Source organism: Miniopterus schreibersii (assembly GCF_964146895.1).
Source record: "Miniopterus schreibersii genome assembly, chromosome: X".
NCBI lineage: Eukaryota > Metazoa > Chordata > Mammalia > Chiroptera > Miniopteridae > Miniopterus > Miniopterus schreibersii.
In genome coordinates this window covers 46,062,017-46,077,417 of record NC_138104.1, presented here as the reverse complement: position 1 = coordinate 46,077,417, position 15,401 = coordinate 46,062,017, and the positions used below count along the sequence as shown (strand labels likewise).

Genomic DNA, 15,401 nt, shown 5'->3' with positions numbered 1-15,401 from the left:
GTCTTATATTAAGTATTTAATATCAATTTTTGCTTATGGTATGAGAAGGTGGTCTAGTTTCACTTTCTTGCATGTATCTGTCTAATTTTCCCAGTCCCATTTATTGAATAGACTATCTTTACCCCATTGTATATTCTTGCCTTCTTTGTCAAATATTAATTTAACCATATAGGCATGTTTTTTTTTTCTGGGCTTTTTATTCTGTACCATTGATCTACATATCTGTTTTTATGCCACTACCATGCTGTTTTGTTTAATACAGCCTTGTAGTATAGTTTGATATTAGGTAGCATCATACCTCCAACTTTGTTCTTTTTTCTCTAAATTCCTAAGTCGATTAAAAATCATTTTTGGTTCTAGATAAACATTTGTATTATTTTTTCTAGTTCTTTGAAATACAACATTGGTATTTCATTAGGAATTGTTTTGAATATGTAGATTGCTTTGGATAGTATGGACATTCTTACAATGTTAATTCCAATCCATGAGCACAGTATATGCTTCCATTTATTTGTATCTTTTTCAATTTATTTCTTCAGTGTCTTATAATTTTCCTAGTACATGTTCTTTTCCTCATTGATTAAATTTATTGCTAGTTATTTTTATGCAATTGTAAATGACATTGTTATTTATTTGTTTATTTATTTATTTATTTATTTATTTATTTATTTATTTTACTGCTCCAGTCAACAAAAGAGAAACTTTATTGAGGCCCCAGGGTGACAGAGTTCAGGTAGAAGTCTGCCCTGTGTACCTGAGGTGGTGGGGGAGGGGCCTTATTAAACCTTCTTGGGGCACAGGTTGTTGGTGTGGCCGTACTTCTTCTTGCAGTAGTTGACAGCACAGGGCTGCAGGCAGGCATAACACTTGTGGCAGATCATCTTGTCGCAGTTGTACTTCTGGGAGAGCTGGTGGAGGGAGGGTTCGATGATGCCACCCCTCAGACGAAGCACCAAGTACAGGGTGGACTTTTTCTGAATATTGTAGTCTGGGAGAGTGCAGCCGTCCTCTAGCTGTTTGCCCACAAAAATAAGATGCAGCTGGTCAGGGAGGATGCCGTCCTTGTCTTGGATTTTAGCTTTGACATTCTCACTGGTGTCACTGGGCTCAACCTCAAGGGTGATGGTCTTGCCAGTCAGGGTCTTCACAAAGATCTGATCTCTGCGTCTGCTGGGAGACTGCTCCACTGCCTCGTTGCAGAAAAAGAGTTAGTTTTTAATCTTTTTAAAAGTTCTGTTTATTGTTGAAAGTATTACAGATGCCCCCCTTTTAACCCCGTTCACTCCCTCAACATTGCTCCCATGCCTAGGTCTTTCTGATAGTTTATTATTGGTGTATTGCCTTCATTTCATTTAGTTTTTAAAAAGAGTTCCCTGTTCTTTCATTTGGGGCATATTAATTATTCTCCCCACTTTGGCTGATTCTCTGTTTGTTTCTGTGTTTTAGGTTGGTCTCAAAAGTTTTGCTGTCCTGATAAGGTGACCTTATGTATTAGGTGTCCTGTGAGGCACAGTGGCACAGTCTCTTTGGTCACCTGAGCTTTGTGTTCCAGAAATGTCTCTTGTGTGGTTTATGTGAGCCCTCCTGTTGTAGTTTAGTGTGAGTGCTGTTGTACCATCCATGAATGGGGTGGGCCCTCTGGCTGGCTGACTATGAAGTTGAACCTCGACAAAAGTGTACAAGCTGCTGTGCAGATGTTGAACACACAAAGTGGAATTTGCCTCAGCAAGTTCTGGTGACTTCCAAAATCTTCCTTTGGATATGCCACTTGTGGAGTTAATTGGATCCTGCTCTGATATTTTTTGAAAATAATTACTGCATGTGTTGGCTCAGGATCTTCTTAAGAGGGACTCCATTACAGTACAGGGGCCTCTTGAGAGGGACTCCAGTACATGGCCTTTGACTTCCCAAGGCATCCTGTTTGGAGCTACAAAGCTATTAACATTTTCAGATTGTCTCTTCTGGTCCTCAGTGTGCATGGGAAGGGCCAAGCTATGCAGCAATTCTGGTTTCCATCAATACTGAGCCCACAGGTCAACAAAAGGTCCAAGTTACCTTGTGATCCACCTCTATCTGCCTCAGCCTGCCAGCTGTTTGTTAGTCTAGGTTACTGAAAGAGTCTCTGGTGATACAAGATTTGTGGTAAGTTATGTTCTCAGTAAGTCAACAGGTAAGAGTGAGTTGTGTTCACCAGATTGATACAAATTCAAACTTGGTGACAGTTCTGGTTTTGAGTGCACTCAGAAAAAGTCCTAAGGCACACCAAGGCTAGTTGCAACCCACCAGGTCCCTGCAGACATTTGTAGTGGGACAGGGTCTCAGGGAGTTGTCAAGGGGAGGCCAGCAGTGTTTATCAAACTCAAACAGTCCAAGACTTATCTGTATAAAAGGAGGACTCTGCAACAATCAGGCATGCAAGGGAAAAATGAATCCTCTCCTAGAGCTATACAACACAGTCTTTCATGGATTCTGCCTGGATCTTTTGGAAAACCTGAGCTCTGCAGGGCAAGGCTGTCAGGAGGCTAGAAGGTAAGGGTAGTGGATAGCCCATGGGGTGGTAGCATTGGTGAAGCTTGCTGGGATGTGGTATGAATGGCCTATTCCCCAGTGCAACACAACTGAGTCTCTGACATCCCCTGACTCTGCCTTTACCTCTACACTCTGGGACCAAGCAGCTGACTCCTTTGCAGGGTATGAGCTCTGCAGGGTGCTGTGACAGGGAGTATATAGAGTGGGGCTGTTGCATTTCTCTAAGCTGATGCTGTATAGAGCACATTGCTTAACCCAAGACAGATATCCTCTGTGGTGTAGGAAAAGAAGTGAGCACAGGGCTCCTAGTGGATGACACCTCAGCCCTTTACTTAGAGCCATACCACCCAGTTTCTCCTCACAGGGCTTTATTTGGCTCTGAGCCTCCCCCCCCTTTCTAGTGTTACCCAGGTTGGATGGCTGCAAAGGAGATTTTTTTTGTGCTGAACCTTTAAAAGGGAACTTGGTCCATTCATGCAGTCCCAAAGGGAAAAAATTTATGCTAAGTGAAATAAGCTAGTCAGAGAAAGACAAGTACCATATGATTTCACTTATATGTGGGATTTAATAAACAAACTGAACTACCAAGCAAAATAGAGACAGACTCATAGACAGAGAGCAAGCAGACAGCTCCGTTGCAGGGGAGGTTATTTTTGAGGGGGGAGGGGGGAGGGATTGAGCAAAAAAGTAAAAAAGAAAGAACTCATGGACATGGACAGTAGTGTGATGATTGTGGGGGGAAGAGGGGTTGGTGGATGTGGAAGAGGGCATAGAAGGGATACATGGTAATGAAAAAGTTAAGTAAAATAAAAAATAAATAAATAAATAAATAAATAAATAAAAAAGAGGGAACCTGGGTTTCTAGCAGAGTCCTGTCTCTCCTTGGTGGACAGAATTTCCACTGATCTTCATAGCGAAGTATGTAGGCTTCTCTTCCTGGCTCTGATGCTCTGAGCCAGGGAACCCAGAGTGGGTTTGAGAACCCACACTCCTCAAGGGGAACCTTTACAGGTGAGATATTCATCTGGGCTTTCAGCCACTATGCATGGGTGTTGTGCCAACCTTTTTCACTTCTCTGCCCTTTCTACCAGTCTTGATGTTATTTCTATAAATTTTTGATTTTAAGACTTCTGTTCAGTTAATCTTCAGTTGGTTATTCAAGATGATCATTCTGTAATTTAGTTGTGATTCTGATTTGGTCCTGGGAGGAGGTGAGTGTAACTTCTACCTACTCTGCTGCCATCTTGGATACTCCCTAAGATTTTTGTCTTTCCATTTGTGTAAAGAGAGTTAGCCTTTATTTCTTGGAGAACTATTATAATTGCTGCTTTCAAATATTTGCTAATTTCAACATCTGTTTTATTTCTGGGTTTTCATGTATTAATTATCAATTTATTGTCAAATTGTGATTTCTTGAGTTTTTATATGCCAATTAATTTTTTATTACTTCTTGTACCTTTGTGTATTATTTTATGAGGCACTGGGTCTTATTAAAATCCTGAAGAGAATGTTGATTTCTCTTTTATTTTATATTAGCAGGCCTCTGACTTAGTAGGTTAGGCCACAGTTTTTTACTCAATTTCTGAGGTCTGTACTGTTCTTTGGAACTGTCCAGTAGATGTTCTGCTCTGGACCTGTTTAAAACCTAAGAAGAATTCTTTTTTCCCCTTTCAGCAGAAAATAATGTTGATTTTGTTCAAGCCATAAGTTCATATGTGTCTTCTCTGGTCTGTGTTTCAAATGTCATTCCTTCATTTTTCAAAGTCTTTTTGATATTTGAAACTCTCATGCATGTACACCTGCCAGTAGCCATTTTGTAAACCTTAGTGATAGCTTACCCTGAAAGTCAGTTTGCAAAGCCTTTAGTAAGTTGTATAAGATAGGTCTATGCATGTCTTCTTCATAGGTGAGCCTATGTTTTTTTACACCACGTTATGGCATTGCTCTTGAGCCCCTCATCTCCATGAATTTCCCCAAACTTTCTGGTTCCCTGGGACCTTTCTTCCAGGCATTCTGACTAAAAAGCCAAGGCTTTAGTTTTTCTGTTCTGTTCTGTACTTTCCTGGCTATGGTCCATCCTGAACCAAGCAGCAAAACTGAGAAAAAAAAAGCAATGAGGATTCAACCCAACCCTTGGGAACCACAATTCTTCCACTCAGAGAGAATGCATCTCTTCTATTAAAGTGTTTGCCACCAGCTCATACTTCACTGATAATAAAGCAATAGAAGATTGCCTGGGCACTGCAATGGAATTGAACAGATAAAAAAATAAATAAATAAAAAGTGATTTCCACAGTTGGTCTGATCTTTAGGTGTTCTCTTTCACGCTCATTAGGCAAGAAAGAAAAGTCTGCTTATGAAGCTCTTTCTGTATGCACCTTGCATTCATTTCTGGATTTTGGGCTGTCTTTGAGTCTAGTGAGGCAATATTAGCATGGTAGGTTGGGAAGAGGACACTAATTTCTGGTTTTGTGGTAGATCAAATTACTGCATTTTCTACCAATCAGACTGTTACCATTTACTTACAAATTCCCAGCTAGCTGGCGGGGGGGGGGGGGAGAAAATTATTTATATTTACATTCAGTGGGAGAGAAGGAGTGGACTATGCTTACTCCACCTTGATATGATGCAAAATCTCTTTTTTCCCCTCAGACTTTATCTATTTATCACATTCATAATTTCTCTCTCTTATGTCCTTCATTCATTTTAATTTTTACTCTTTCTCACACTCTTTGTTTTCAGTCTTTCTCTCCTGGTCTCACTTTCTGTGGTTGCATCTGTACCATTAGATTCTGTTTCCTTGACACCATATATTTTCCTATTTCTGTTTCTGACCTCTTCTTGACCCTCTCCCCTTCTTTAATTGTCTCTACTTTTTCTATTGTCTATGTCTTTCTCTGTATTTCACTTATTAGTCCCCAACAAAGTGCCTATAGAGTATTTTCCTGGGCACTTAAAAGAAATGGTGAAAAATGTTATGAAATTAAAGGTAATTGATGTTTTAATGAGGACTTTTGTATATTTTATTTTATTTAAATTTTTAAATTTATCTTTAGTGTTGAAAATATTACAGGTGTCCACATTTCCCCCCCTTTGACCACCTCCAACTTACTCCCACCTCCTCCCCATGATTTCATTGCACTATTGTCTGGGCCCATAGGTTATGCATATAAGCATGTAAGTTCTTCAGTTAATCTCTTCCCACCCACCACTTTCTTCTGATATACATCAGTCTGGTGCGTGCTTCAATGTCTCTGGGTATATTTTGTTCATCCGTTTATTTTGTTCATTAGATTCCACATATAGTTGAGATAATGGGATACTTGTCTTTCTTTGACTGGGTTATTTCACTTATCATAATCATCTCCAGGTCCCTCCATGCTGTCTCAAATGGTAAGAGATCCTTCTTTTTTATAGCTGCATAGTCTTCTATTGTGTAAATGTATCAACTTTTTTTTATCCATTCATTTACTGATCGCACTTGGGCTGTTTCCAGATCTTAGCTATTGTAAATAATGCTGCTATCAACATAGGGATGCATATATCCTTTCTGATTGGTGTTTCAGGGTTCTTAGGGTGTATACCTAGAAGTGGGACCATTGGGTTAAATTGCAGTTCCATTTCTAATTTTTTGAGGAAACACCACACTTTCTCCTACAGTGGTTTTACTGGTCTGCATTCCCATCAACAGTATACTGGAGTTCCTTTTTCTCCACATTCTTGTCAGCACTTGTTGTTTGTTGATTTATTGATAATAGCCATTCTGACAGGTGTGAAGTGGTACTTCATTGTCATTTTAATTTGCATCTTTCTGATGATTAGTCATGTTGAGCATTTTTTCATATATCTCTTGGTCATTTGTATGTCCTCTTTGTAGAAGTGTATATTCAGGTCTTCTTCCTATTTTTAATTGGATTGTTTTTCTTACTTTTGTTGAGTTGTATCACTATATATTTTGGAAATTAACCTCTTATCAGATGTATATTTGGCAAATATGTTCTCCCATACATCAGGCTTGCTTTTCATTTTGATGATTGTTTTCTTTGTTTTGCGGAAGCCCTTTAGTTTGATGTAGTCATATTTGTTTATTTATTTTTTCCTTTGTTTCTCTTACCTTAGGTGATGTATCTGTGAAAATTCTGTTATGTGAGATGTCTGATATTTTGTTGCTTATATTTTCTTCCAGAATTTTATGGTTTCATGACTTACATTTAAGTCTTTTATCCATTTTGAGTTTATTTTTGTGTATGGTGTAAGCTGGTGGTCTAGTTTCATTTTTTTTTTCATATACCTGTCAAATTTTCCCAGCCCCATTTATTGAAGAGACTGTCTTTATTTTATTGTATGATTTTGTCTCCATTGTCAAATATTAATTGAGCATAATGGCTTGGGTTGATTTCTGGGTTCTCTCTTCTGTTCCATTGATCTATGTGCTTGTTCTTGTGCCAGTAAAAGTCAGTATTGATTGCAATGGCTTTGTAGTATAACTTGATATCTGGTATTGTAGTCCCTCAACTTTGTTCTTCTTTCTCAAGATTTCTGCTGATATTCAGGGTCTTTTTTGGTCCCATATAAAGTTTTGGATTGTTTGTTCTAGGTCTGTGAAATATACCCTTGGTATTTTAATAGGTATTGCATTGAATCTGGAGATTAATTTGGGTAGTATGTACATTTCAATGATGTTAGTTCTACCAATCCAATACATTTTTACATTTTAAAGCAGTTTGCATAGTCATTATTCTCTTATTTTGAAATTTTGCTTTAACTTAAAATATTTCCTCTATATCTTGGAGGATATGTCCTTTTGTAACTTTATTATGTTAACTAACAGATGTTTACCAAATTTGACTGTATGTACAGCAGTGTGATGTAATATGAATTAGATAAAAATACTCTGCTACATCAAGCAATTTATAACCTAGTTGAAAAAATAAAAATATATTTTTAAAATTTTAATGCAGTTCTACAGAGCAAAATTATGCACAGGGAAGAGCCAAAGAGAAACTCTCATGAAAATAAGAAAAACAATTCTCAGAAGTTGTGATTATTTTCATGATAATTCCTTATAGTCAACAAAAGAGTTCTTCACAAGTGGCAAGAACAATTTGAGTATCAGGAATGCAAGAATAAGTTGTACTGTTATTAGCAAAGTCTAAGAGCTACTATATAATGAAGTCTAAATTTCTGCTCTCTCATATCTTCAAACTTGAAAACAACTCAAGTTATTCCCATTCTCAGACTTATCCTTACATATTATACCAGAAAACTCCCTGTCCCTGATAGTTAAAATATAGAAATATAGAAAATTTATTGTCTCATCACAAAGTAACCTTGTTTTTTCTCTTCTCAATTGTTCAATCCCAGTAGAAATACACAGCAGTTTCAGAACTGTCAATGCATACTTCTGTGAAAAACAACTCTACTAACAAGACTTCATTGTTTATGGTATGTAGTTTTTTCAGTCATATTTCCTAGTCAAAACAGTTCTTCACAGTACTTGGGTAAAAACCTTTTCTATACCCATCTTCAGTAAGATCATGTCATTGAATTAAATTTTGTCATCACTGTTTGGATTCCATTCTGACTGTCCTCTGACAAATTATTTTTAATTTGTGTACATAAAGGCTTGTGGCTTGTTTTTATTTATTATTATTATTTTTTAAACATATCTTTATTGATTTCAGAGAGAGGAAAGGAGGGGGGGAGAGAGAGAGAAAGAAACATCAATGATGAGAGAGTCATTGATCGGCTGCCTAGCCCGCAACCCGGGCATGTGCCCTGACTGGGAATTGAACCCCAATCTCCTGGTTCCTAGGTCGATGCTGAACCACTGAGCCATGCCCAGCCGGGCTTTGGCTTGTTTTTAAAGTTCTATGGGTTCTAATAAATATGTAGATCCATGTATCCACCACTATAGTATCATGCAAAGTCCCAGTTTTGGGGCATATCAGTAGTTTCTTCCTATCACTATAAAGTATGCTGTTTTAAATTGTACCACAGTTTGTTTTTCCATTAACTTTTTTTTTTTTTCCTGTATGAAACCACTCGGTATTATTTAATCTTTTTTTTCAATTTTATACAAATGGCAAGAGAGGTAGGGATTTTGTCAAGCCCACATATGCCTTAAGGAACCAAATGTAACACGGTACCAAACACCCTAAAATAAAGATGCAAAATATAAATCCAAACTGAACAGAGTGTGAAACACCAAAAACCCACAAAGTTTTAGAAGTAGCTCTGCAGCAGCACTCTCAGTACAGCTTCAAGTTGCTGAACTGTTTTTTGGCACTTACGTTTTGGCACTTACGTTCTTTACATTCATCTTCCATCAATTCAGCTAAGATACATTAACTTATTTAAGCAAATGTTGGTTGTTTCCAGTCTTTGGAAATTATTTAAAAAGCTGCTATAAACATTTCTATACATGTCTTTACATGAACATATGTCTTCTAAACCATTGCATAAATATCTGAGTGTGATTGTTGGGTATGTGGTAAGAATATCCTTAATTTTTGGAAATAGCCAAACTGTCTTCAAAAGTGACTCCCATTTTGAACTCCCACAAGCAATTAATAGAGTACATGTTCTATGCATCCACAACCACAACTGGTATTGTCAGTTTATTTTATTATTTTATTTTTTTATTTTACTCATTCTAATAAGTGTGTAATGGTATCTCATTGTTATTTATATTTGAGTTTTTCTAATGTTAATTGAGTTTGAGCTTTCTTTCCTAGGTTTATTTGCTTTATATAATTATTCTTTGGCGGGATGTCTGTTTAAATATTTTCTCCATTTTTAAATTGGGTTATTTCTTTTAAAAAATTTTTGAGTTTGAGTACTTTGTTTATTTTGGTTACAAGTACTTTATCAGATATAGAATTTACAAATATTTACTTCCAGCCTGTGGCTTGCATTTATTTTAAGTGTTTTTTTATTTATATTTATTGCTGAAAGTATTACAGATATACCTCCTTTTTCCCCATTGATCCCCTCCACCCTGAATCTGGCCTGCCAAGCATTCACCACACTATTGTTTGTGTCCATGGGTTATGCATGTATGCATATAAGTTCTTTGATTTCTCTCCACCCACTCCCCCACTGCCACCTTCCCACTGAGATTCATCAGTTTGTACCATGCTGCTATGTCTCTGGGTCTATTTTGTTCCTCAGTCTATTTTATTAGATTCCACATATGAGTGAGATCATGTAAAACTTAATCAGGAAAAATCAGACAACCGGAATAAGCTAATAACAATTCATGGAATTGAAGCAGTAATAAAAAAACTCCCAGGAAACAAAAGCCCTGGTCCTGATGGCTTCACAGGGGAGCTTTCTAATTCTTTCAGTTGTATGGTTAGATAGTTTACTAAAAATTTTTCTGGCTTTTTGAGGTAGGCCTGTAGTACTATGAAATTCGCTCTTAGGACTGCTTTCGCTGTGTTCCATAGATTTTGGGTTGTTGTGTGTTCATTTTCATTTGTTTCTAGGAAGTTTCTTTTTTCTTTCTTGATCTTATTGGTAACTCATTCACTATTTAATAACATGTTACTTAGCCTCCATGTGTTTGAAGGTTTTTGAGTGTTTTTACTGCAGTTGATTTCTAATTTCATGCCCTTATGATCTGAGATGCTTGATATGATTTCAATATTCTTGAACTTGTAGAGACTGGTTTAGTGTCCTAATGTGATCTATCTTTGAGAATGACCCATGTGCACTTGAGAGGAATGTATATTCTGCAGCTTTGAGGTGAAATGTTCTGTAAATATAAATTGATCCATCTGATCTAGTGTGCCATTTAGTAACTCTATGTTGACTTTTTGTGTGAACGATCAACCCAGTGAAGTCAGTGGGGTGTTAAAGTCCATGACTATGAATGTATTGTTGTTAATCTCTCTCCATTAAAGTCCTTAAGGTTATTATTGATAGCTCCTTATTTATTGCCATTTGAATTCTTTATGACTATGTTTTTCTCTCTATTTCTTCTTGTTATTACAGCAATCCCTTTAACATATCTTGCAATGCTTTTATTTCTACTTCTAATTATAGCTGTCCTTTAAACATTTCCTGCAATGCTGGTTTGGTGGTGATAAACTCCTTTAGCCTTTTTTTTTTTTGTCTGGGAAACTCTTTATTTCACCATCTATTTTAAAAGATAGCCTTGCTGATAGACTAGTCTTGGTTTCAGATCCTTGTTTTGCATTCCCATGAATATTTCATGCATTCCCTTCTGGCCTGTGGAGTTTCTGATGAGAAGTCAGCTGACAGCCTTATGGGAGCTCCTTTGTAAGTAACATTGCTTTTGTCTTGCTGCCTTTAAGATGCACTTTGTCTTGAATTTTTGGCATTTTCATTATGATGTGTCTGGGCATGGGCCTCTTTGGATTCTTCTTGCTTAGGACTTACTGTGACTCTTGAACTTGTGTGATTTTTTCCTTCACCCAGGGAGGGAAGTTTTCTGCCATTATTTATTGAAACAGGTTCTCTAACCCTTGCTTACTTAAGACCTCCTCTGGCACTCCTACTATGCCAAAATTCTTACTTTTCATGTTGTCCTGCAGCTCCCTTAGAATGTCCTAGTTTTTTGTTTTTTGTTTTTTCTTTTTGGATCTCTGATTAAGTAATTTTCTTCTACCCTGTCTTCTAATTCACTGATCAGATCCTAAGCTTCCTCTAATCTGTCATTTATTCCTTCCAATGTATTCTTTATTTCTGCTATGTCATTCTTAATTTCCTTCATAGTTTCCATATCTTTTTTCATGCTGTTGAGCATTCTTACAATCCGTATTCTGAATTCTGTATCTGATAGATTGCTTATCTCCTTTTCATTTAGCTATTTTTCTGTAGATTTCTCTTTTTCTTTCATTTGGGGCTTATTTTTTCTGTCTCTCCATTTTGGCTGCCTATTTGGGTTTATTTCTATATATTAGGTAAATCTGCTAAAACTCTCAGTCTTTTTGGGTCTTTTTGGACAGTCCCTGGGGCAGGCCAATGTCAGACACTGTTTTCGATTGGCCTTGAGTACCCTGTTTGGAGTTATCAACAGCCAACACTTGAGGTTCCCTTTGTTGGGGCTGGCTGCATTTGTCAAGTTCAACGTCTGCTTTTCCAAGGCCTGGGTCCAAAAGCAGATCAGACAAGGACTCAAAGTACTCTGAAGTCTTGCCTCTGCCTGCAGACTGATTCATGTGATTCTCTTAATGAGCCTCAGGCTGTAAAAAATCCACAGGTTGGGACAACTGATTGTTATCAGTCTCTTAGGGAGCCTCAGGCTTTAGAAACTACACAGGGTAGGACGAAAGGTTTTCCAGCAGGTTGGGGCAACTACTTCCCCCTCAGGCAAAAGCTGCTTGGAAGGTAAATGTCTGCCTCTGCAGTTTGAGGGAATGACTCAGCACAGGAATCCAGATGGGTGCCCTCTGAGCTCTGTCTCAAGAGCCTACAACTCTTGATTCTCCTCACACAGCTTTAGTCCACCTTGCCCTCTCTCTGATGGAGCCCACGGTGAGTGACTGCACACCAAACTTTGTGCATTGGCTCTTTAAGAGGGTGCCTGTATTTCCTGCCATCTCTCCTTGACAGACAGAAACCCGGCTGTTTTTCACAGCCAGATATTATGTGGGCACCTTCTCAGTTCTGGGTCTCTTGGCTTGGAAGCTCAGCCTGGGGTTTAAGCCCCAGAGTCTTTAGTAGGAAGCCCCCAGATCTGAGATATCCCTCCAGACCTTCAGCTGCTGCCTATGGGAGCCCAGCCAGCCCTCTCATGCCTCCACACTTCCTACCAGTCTCTATGGGATCTCCACTTTTCCTCCTTGGTTATGATGGTGCACTCCAGCTAGTCTTTAGTTGCAGTTGATTATTCAGTAGGGTTTTTCTATATTTTAGTTGTAATTCAGTTTTGGTCCCAGGAGTGTGTAAGTGTAGCTTCCACTAAGGCCACCACCATCTTTAATCTCTCTGTGGCTTGCATTTTAATTATTTTAACAATATCTTTTGCAGAGCAGGAGTTTTTAATTTTAATTAAATCTAATTTATCAAATAATTTATATCATGTATCATGCTTCAAGTGTTGTGTATAAAAATTTATCTCCAGCCCAACCGGGCATGGCTCAGCGTTTGAGCATCGACCTAGGATCCAGGTGGTCAGAGTTCAATTTCCAGTCAGGGCACATGCCTGGGTTTTGGGCTTGATCCCCAGCAGGGGGCTTGCAGGAGGCAGCCAATCAATGACTCTCTCGTCATTGATGGTTCTATCTCTCTCTCTTCCTCTCCTTTCCTCTCTCTGAAATCAATAAAGATATATTTTAAAAAATAAAATAAAATAAAAATTTATCTCCAAACCACATATAATCCAGATATTCTTTTATTTTTTCTATACATTTTATAGTTCTATTTTTTTTTTTTACATCCATATATACAATCCATTCTGAGTTAATTTTTGTGTGAGATGTGATCTCATGGTCCAGGTTAATTTTTTATGAATGAATATATAATTGTTGAAGAAACATTTGGTTAAGGGCAGGGGTAGAATAGTGGAGAATATCTGTAGTTATAAGAAATACTAATCATGCTCTATGAACTGTGATTATTCTATTCTGATTAGAGAAACCACATTTTAACCTAGCTGAGGGTTGTACACCCTAAAACATGGGAATTAACCCTGGAATGCTGTTCATTTTCTTTTCCCAATAACTGCTTATCATCAGGGAAAGATTAACAACCTTGTTCCCAAAGCAATGGAGTCCCAGAGGTCCCCTTCTTTTGCCACCCCCAGCCCACATTCCATGTAACCTGTTAGCATTATACCTTGTCTACTTCCCCATACCTATAATTCCTACTTTTCCATGTAATCTTTGTTCTTGTACCCAACATAAGCAGCTGACTTATGGGGGGGGGGGTAGAGCAGATTTTTGTTGATGATTTCCTGCTCTCTCATATTGCTGGGAATATTGGAATAAACACTCATGTATGATTCAATCCTTTCTCTGCTTAATTGGCTCAAGTAGTGATAGGCAGCCTGGACCCACTGGTTGTCCCGTTTCAATTTCATGAAAATATTGTCCTTTCTCCACTACATTGCCTTTTCACCGTTATTGATAATTAGTAGGCTATATGTGTGTGGATATTTTTGGCATGTCTATTCTGTTCCATTGTTCAATGAATCTGCTCGCAACATTACTACACTGTCTTGATTACAGTAGCTTTAAATTTTGGTATAAGATTTCCTAAGATCCTCAACTATCTTATTATTTTTCAACATCATATTGTCTATCTATTCTAAGACTTTGTCATTTCAATGTACCTTTTAGTAACCGATTGTCAATTTTTACAAAATGTCTGCTGGGATTCTGACTAATATTGTGTTGAGTTAATATATTTATATGCATACATATATATTTACAATATATATAAATATATATATAAATTAAATACAATATCAGTCAAGATGCATATATGTATATACATATGTTTTTCTTAATTTGATAATATTATAAAATAAAATATTGGTTTTTTACAATAACTTTTATTTTCAAATAATAATAGATCCACAGGAATTTTTAAATACAATATAGAAATCCCTCTCCTGTACTCGTCACTTAGTTTGACCCAGTGGCTATATCTTGCATAACTGTATTATAATATTAAATCCAGGAAATTGACATTGGTACAATGTATGTGTATAGTCCTGTGTGATCTTATCAGATATGTAGATTCATGTAACCACCACTGAAATCAAAATACAGGACTATTCAATCAGCACTAAAACCTCTCTCATTCTAGCCTTTATAGTCACACCCACATCTTTCCTGCCTCCACTCTACCCCTAATCTCTGGCAATCACTAATTTTTTTCCATACAGGTTTCTTTTTAATTTCATGAATATTATTATGTATATGGCTTATACAGTATGTGACTTTTTAAGACTGACTTTTTTTAATTTTTGGTTAGCATACACTCTTGAGATCTATCCAAGTTCTTGCATGTATCAATAATTTGTTCCTTTTTATTAATGCATAGTTTCTTTTTAAAAATTTTTCTTTATTGTTGAAAGTATTACAGATGTTGCCTTTTTTTTCCTGTTCACCCCTTCTACCCCACACCCACCCTTCTCCAGGCCTTCACCACACTATTGTCTGTGTCCATGGGTTATGCATATATGCCCATAAATTTTTGGTTAATCTCTCCCCTCCCACCCACCCCCGCCTTCCCTCTGAGATTCAGTCTGTACTATGCTTCTATGTCACTTGATCTATTTTGTTCATCAGTTTATTTTGTTTTTTAGATTCCACATATAAGTGAAATCATGTGATATTTGTCTTTCTCTGCCTGGCTTATTTCACTTAGCATAATACTCTCCAGTTTCATCTATGTTGTCGCAAAGAGTAAGAGATCCTTCTTCTTTACAACTGCATTTTTTTAACCAGTCATCTATTAAAGAACTTTGGACTGTTTCCCGTTCTGAGTTATTAAAAATAAAGATGCCATCAACATTTGTGTACAGGTTTTTGTGGAAACATAAGTTTAATTTTTTCATTTGTGTTAAATGCTAAAGAGTTCAATTACTGACTCATGGTAATTGCATGTTTAATTTTTTTTTTTTTAAACTACCAAACTATTTTCCAGAATTGCTTTACCATTTACATTTTTACTAGCAAGGTAAGAGTGGTCTAGGTTTTTTGCATCCTGTCTAGCATTTGGTGTCATCACTATTTTTTATTCTCTTCATTCTGATAGTTGGTTTAGTGTTATCTCATTATGGTTTTAATTTGCTTTCTCTGATGGCTAATGATATTGAACATTTTTTCTCATCAAATACTTTTTGAGTTAGAAACAAACATGTTTCAAGAAGTTTTATTTTTTTCCCCTTGTTT

At 37.0% G+C, this 15,401-nt stretch overlaps 1 pseudogene across 1 annotated transcript; it reads right to left on the bottom strand.

Annotated features, from left to right (window-relative positions):
- Positions 1-779: 779 nt before the first annotated feature.
- LOC308550941 (ubiquitin-ribosomal protein eL40 fusion protein pseudogene) lies at positions 780-11,717 on the bottom strand (annotated as a pseudogene). Its single transcript has 2 exons — positions 11,555-11,717; positions 780-1,186 (listed from the first exon to the last, which is right to left on the bottom strand). The product of its transcript is annotated as a ubiquitin-ribosomal protein eL40 fusion protein pseudogene (transcript).
- Positions 11,718-15,401: the final 3,684 nt, after the last annotated feature.